The following is a 6,579-nucleotide window of genomic DNA, read 5'->3' on the forward strand; positions in this document are numbered from 1 at the left end:
ACAGTGAGAGGCCCGCATACCGGAAAAAAAAAAAAAAAAAAAAAAAAAACCTGAGTGCCCTCGGAAGGTAGTCTGCGGGGTCTTCTGATTTGCCTGAGAGCTTCGGTTCAGTTCAGCACACTTGACTGATGAGGGCAGCCTTGCCTCCGTGTGTTCACAGCCATGGGAGGCCCAGAAGGTCAAGGAGCTCATCCTCTGATAGCGCAGAGGAGCATGTGATGAGTAGTCACATGATCATAAAGAGACAACACCGGCTGTGCACACAGGCAAAGACAGTACAAAGGAAAGGGCAGTACCTAAGAAGTCTTAGAATGAATGTCAGTCTTGTAGACAAAGGATGGGGCGGTGGGGTTTATATTTCAGAAAGAGGGAATGATGTCTAACAAGCCACAGAAGTGATGCTGCAGAACTGTAAGTGGTTTGGGTTTTGTGGAGTGAAAAACGCAAGGTGGGTGGTAGAAACAGTGAGCAGAGGTCAGATGTTAAGGACACTGACCCTGTGCTACAAGTTGTGGGTTTTCAGGATTTTAATCAAAATAGTAGCAAGATCGGAAATGTCTTTTTTAGAGATTTTCTCTGCAAAATAATTCTCTTCCACAATTTTGGATAAGCCATGGCTCAAATCTTGTCATCCTCTGATACCTTATCTAGGTGACTTAAGATTCTGATCTGAAGGAATCAGACTGTTAAGTGTTACCCCTGTCATTCTACTGCCAATGTCACCAAGGGGGTTGCTAAAATAAAACAAATGCTTGAAAGGATTTTAAAAGAAGAGGGAAGGGGCGGAGAGAAAGAAAATGAAATTTTAAAACCTGGGTTTCAGGGCTCAAAGAGCCAGTTAATCTGCTCCTTTATATGACAGTCTAATCCAAATCCTGATAGCTGTCTCCCCCAGGCCTACACCTGTCCCAGAGAGACTGTGACAGTGTAGTTGGCTCCACCCAGGAGGGCAAAGAAGGCCCAAAAGCAGTGCATGCAGGTGGCTCGATGGCTTCTCTAAAATTCCTGATTCCTCACTCATTGTCGCCAGCAGGAACAGGAGTTCAGACTCCTGGTAAACCAGTTAGACAAAACCAGGGAGTACGGCCAAAAACAGTCTGGTTGCGGAAAGCCCATGATTTAAAACAACAGATTTTATTACGGCCACTGACCCTGCCATAAGATGTGCAAATGCTTAAAACGTCCAGAGCTTTTAGTGGTCTTTACCCTTCAAGAAGCATCACTTTCTTCCGAGCTCAAAGCATTGTTGTTCAGCATCCTTCCACTGGTCTGTGGGAATTCGCTGGGTGATGCTAAAAACATAGGGAATGCCCAGGATCTTACAAAACTCAGCTAAATCTGGTGAGAGGTTAAATTTTCCCTTCCTCGACTGTCAAAGCAATGGGATCAGAGGGTCTCAAAGTAGGCGCGCCCCCGACCCAGGCTACTTGGCTTTGTGATTACTTTAGCAGAAGTTCTGAGCTACAAAATTTTTAACCAAGCGTAACTCTGTTTCCTGAACCAAAGGCACCTGAATAAACTGAAGCGAGTGGATCCTTGAAATGTTGTCAGATTTGGTAGCTGTCATCATGTCCCCCTTAGAGTTCCTTCAAGTGATAACCGCTTTAAACAAAGGCTCCTGACGGCCCGTTTTGGACCAGCTCAGTACGGTTCTCTCACATACTCTCCATCCTGAAGTCAGGTGGACTATTTTAAAAGTGTATTTGCTCTTGTCTATGTAACTTCTATTGATTTAGGGTAGATACTGAGCAATTGTGAACATTTATTTAGTATTTACATTAATCAAGAGGAAGATAAAAGTATGTAGATCATTTTTTGCTCTTTAAAAAAACTCATTTTGTTCATACTTAGACCCAGAGGGCTTCATCATTTTCCCCTTTCCCCTCTCCCCCTCCCCGCCCTCCCCTTCACCTTCCCCCTCTCGCTGCCCCTCCCCTTCCCCCACCCCCTTCACAAATACTCTGCAGTCTCTGAATTTACCACTAGGTGGCAGCAAGAATTAGACAGTGTTTGACTGACCCATGCAGAGACCTACTGTCCTGAAACAGCAAGATGCAAAACCTAGAAAACACAGGGTGGTTTTCAAGATGTGGAGGGTGAGCAGGAGATAGAAGGTCACTTGAGAAAGTGTCTGCATGGGCCGTTCCCTGATGATTTAAAAATCAGTCAGATAAACACCTGTCTGGAATCGTTTTGGTGAGACTGTGATAAACCCAGATAAACTATGGTTTCCTTCTAGCCTAATGAGCCCATGAGTTAATGGAACTTATGCATCTGCTCCTCTGTGCATTTAATTGGTTAAATTAAGTTAATTTTATATTATGTATAGTTTCCATTTAAATCATAGTTTTTATCCCCCTGGACTTTGAAGAATTTTCACTTTCAGTTTGTTTTAAACTATGCTTTTTAATTGATAGGACATAGGATTGGGCAAATGCTACAGATTTGTTTGAAAAAAAAATCTTTCTAGGGCTTCCCTGGTGGCGCAGTGGTTGAGAGTCCGCCTGCCGATGCAGGGGACACGGGTTCGTGCCCTGGTCCGGGAAGATCCCACATGCCGCGGAGCGGCTGGGCCCGTGAGCCATGGCCGCTGAGTCTGCGCGTCCGGAGCCTGTGCTCCGTAACGGGAGAGGCCACAACAGTGAGAGGCCCGCGTACCGCAAAAAAAATAAACAACAAACTTTCTAGTATCTGTTTAAATAATTTGAGTTCAATTTTCAGAGTTTCATCATACATATTTTTTCTGGATATTTTAAAGTATATATGTCAATTTGGGGGAGTACTGCAAAATATCCAGCATTCTAGATACTAAATACTACAAAAGAAACAAAATTAACCATAAAAAACGTTAAAGTGCACACACTAGGACTTTATATTTTTCTGAAATCTTAATAATTTCACGTTCACTCTGCTCATGGGCTTCCTAGTAAATCTTGAGATTTGAAAATAATTACTTTAGTCCAAAAATCTAGAAAACTATAAAACTGTCTAGCTCTTAACTCTCTTTTTAAATGTCAAGGTCAGTGTTAGTGGCACAGGGACTATATTCCTAATAATAGTTTCTAGAAGGCTCTAGAAATCTTCATGGAGCAGGTCAAGGCAGATGTGTCACGTAAAAAAAATATTTGGAAACATACAAAAGAAAAATTGGTTTGGTGCTAAGACACGACTACACAGAGTAGAGATTTTTGTCCTCACTTCAGCCTTCCTGTAACAAAATGTCCTACAAATTCACCTCCACTCTTGGAGTTTACTGCCTTGGCCTGACCTACTCTCCCAACCTCAGGGAAACTGCTAAAACGGTCTCTCAAGAGCCAGCACGGTTTTACTGTTTTGCCCACTGTGAGTTCGGAGCTGCTGTAGCTGATCCATGAACAACCCACAGTGAATCTTTCTCTCCTTTCAAGACCTTCAGGTGAAATGTCAGGTACTTACTTCTCTCCACCTATCAGAGCTCCATGCCATGAATGGCTTCTTGGAAGAAAGCCTGAGCTGATGGGGCTAGTTTCCTTATTTTTATTTTTTAATTTGCATTAATTCAGTTGCTGAGGAGATGGGGTCAACACTGCAGACCCCAGCTTCTAGGATCCAGGTTTTTCTCAGGCAAGGATCCTGAGTCCTCTTGCATGCCTGGGGTTGAGCACTGGCTTTCACAGCCTCCACTGGCTGACCAGAGATTTGCAAATGAATGAAGCAAAGGTGACCCTCCTGACTGATAGGTTGCAGGGCTGAGATTCTCGAGGAGGGGACTGGGCAGCCAAGTTTGGCGTGAGTGTTAGCGCAGAAGCCTGGGGGCCAGACGGAGGCAGAAGCCAGCTCTGCCCTGCGTGCTCAGCCCTGGCTGTATTTAACAGCCCTTTGAAGTAAGTGGGCGTCATGGAATGAACGCCAAGATGTTTACGCTGAGCCTCCTGTCTAACTTTCTCAGAAAAGCCACCCTTGTCCTTGAACTCCAGGCTCAGGGTTTTGCATTTACTAATGGCCTTGGAAACCTCCGTCTGAAGAGACCTCTAACCCAGCCTGAAGGAAAACACAACTCGGTCTCTCCTTAAGACCAAAGCTAACTCTTAATTCATGGCTCATGGCATCCAGTGGGCAAGTGATAGGAGGAAATCGGAAAACCAGGAACCAAGGTTTCCTTGATGTTCTGCAGAGGGGACTCCAAGAGTCCCACTTTCTGAACCACACAGGTAAATTACCTCCCATCCACACACTCAGATTTGAGAGAAAGTGGACTCAGTCTGAAAGAAATAAGATTATGGGCAAGACAGTCTTACTGTTAAAAGGAAGTGATACTGTGACGATGAGGCATCTATTCAAACTAAGGATGCATGTGACCTCGGCATTGTGAAATTTCTCAATTTGATAGGAAAATTGGGGGTTGGGGACATAAAGACCCCTTTAGGGATCAAAGGCAGCTTTGTTTTGTTTCTTTGATCTTTGTCAGCAAAGCCCCAAGGCTACGAGAATATTGCTATACCTGTTCCTACGAATGCAGCTTAATACCTCCCTCTATACTTCAGGGACCCTCACCATCCTTCCTTAGCCCCTAAACCCTTCTGCTTTCCATTAGACTCTCAGTATTTACCAGAACTCCACTAAGTACCCACCACTATGGATATATAAGAGAGTGTATAATAAAGTATATAACTCAGTTCCTTACTCTCAAGGAGGTTCCAGTTTCTTTGGAGAAATAAATGTAATAGACAGGAAACATTTTGAGACTGATACAATTCAATCTGTGGTTTAGAACTATGAACACTTGAGTATATTAGGAATTCTCCTCTTCCCCTCCTCCTCCAGAGGTGCAACCTCTGTGGATTAGGGAAAGCACCACAGGGATAAGTAGCAGTGAAGGTGGTCTTCTCTGTGCTCCCTAGGCCATCCCCCACCCCGCGCCAAGCCAGCTCCTCTGGTCTGAAGAAGTAATACAGTGCAGAGCTAAGGGGGGTGCAGGGGTGCAGTAATCTCAGGACAGACTGTTTGGGTCCAAATCCTTGTTATCCATCCACTTTTTGCACTTTTTGGTTGGATAATTTTCTGATCTGTTCCATGACTCAGTGATCCCACCTGTAAAATGGAGATAAAAAATAATACCTATCTCATAGCGTTATTGTGAAGCTGAGTTAATACATGCAAATATACATGTAAAATACATGTAAAATTCTTAAAATGGAGCTTCAAGCAGCCAGTGAATATCAGCTCTGGGTCTATCAATGAACTGTCAGCTCTACCATCTTTGCAGTCATGAAATCTGCCATCAGGTCTGGGTTCTCCTTTCTTTAGAATGTCTCTCTTTTCCTTTCTTTTCACTCCTACTGTTAACCACCCAATAAGGATGGAGGAAGTGCGGGGCTGAAAATCTTTGGTTTGATGCCTGGGTCTACCAACATGCAGTTATGTAACCTTACAGCATTACAAGGGAGCTGGAATAAAGACACTGTAAGAAGTTTTTATATTTCGGTCCCCTCCTCCCAACCTATGCTCCCGGTGTTAAGAATGTCTGAGATGGCCATCCATAACAATAGTTGCCAACAGCATCAGGTATTCACTATGTACCAGATGCTTTTTAAGCACTGTGTATGTATTAACTCATTGAATCCTCACAAGGACCCTGAGGTAAGTATTACCATTATCTCATTTTTCAGAGAAGAAGACTAAGGCACAGAGAGGCTTAGTAACTTGCCCATGGTCACATATCAGTAAGTGGCAGAGCCAGGATTTGAACCCAAGTGATCTAGTCTCCACAGCCTGTCTTGTAACACTGCGGCCAGAACTCCCCTCGAGGGAACAACCCCTCATCACCTTTTCTTGGAGGCACTAGCTTCTCCCTCTGCTCCCATTTGACTCCTCCATCCTGTGCTGATTAAGATGCCATCTTTATTACTAATTTTAGCACGTGCCCATGGCTCTCCCCTCCTCTGTCCAAATCTACCCATCCTTCAAGGTCAGATCATCTCCTCAGAACAGATCTTTCCTGACCACATGAGCCCCATCATCCCATTTCCTGCATCCCACACACTGCCTCTTCACTGGCTTCCCCAGCATCCTGCTGGAAGGCACCAACTCTCAGCAGAGAAAGAAAACACCTGCTGCTGCTCACGGAGGATTGTGAAGAGCAGTTTGGCTGTGGCTACTCTCGAAAATGACCTCCTCTCTCTCCCTGACCCTCCCACCACATCCTCCATCCTCAAAGTGAACTTCCTGGATACCAAGTGGCCAGCGCCTTCAGTCAGGCCAACATCACCCACATCCTCTTCAGATACAGTGAAAACACTGTTTTTATGAGATTCACTAAACAAAATAATGGACAGAAACTTAATTTTGATTTTAATGTGAGTGGAGAATGGCTGCCAGGGACTAGGCTTTCTATCCTCCTCCTCTTCTCGGGCTCCGGCATTCAGAACATAGCCCAGAGCACATCCTGGTACAAACTTGCTGAGTGGAGAGATGGAAGGAGGGAAGAGGCGGGGGATAGGGGGAGAAGGGGGGAAGGGAAGGAAGGAAGGAATGAAGGAAGGAGGGAAGGAAGGAAGGAGGGAAGGAAGGAAGGAGGGAGGGAAGGAAGGAGGGAGGGAA

General features: G+C 44.8%; 1 protein-coding gene across 1 annotated transcript in view; it reads left to right on the forward strand.

Annotated features, from left to right (window-relative positions):
* The window catches only part of SPTLC3 (serine palmitoyltransferase long chain base subunit 3), a 133,181-nt gene that overhangs the window by 89,112 nt on the left and 37,490 nt on the right, over positions 1 to 6,579 (forward strand). The window lies entirely within an intron of this gene.

Source organism: Physeter macrocephalus, chromosome 14 (genome assembly GCF_002837175.3).
Source record: "Physeter macrocephalus isolate SW-GA chromosome 14, ASM283717v5, whole genome shotgun sequence".
In the NCBI taxonomy this organism is placed as follows: domain Eukaryota; kingdom Metazoa; phylum Chordata; class Mammalia; order Artiodactyla; family Physeteridae; genus Physeter; species Physeter macrocephalus.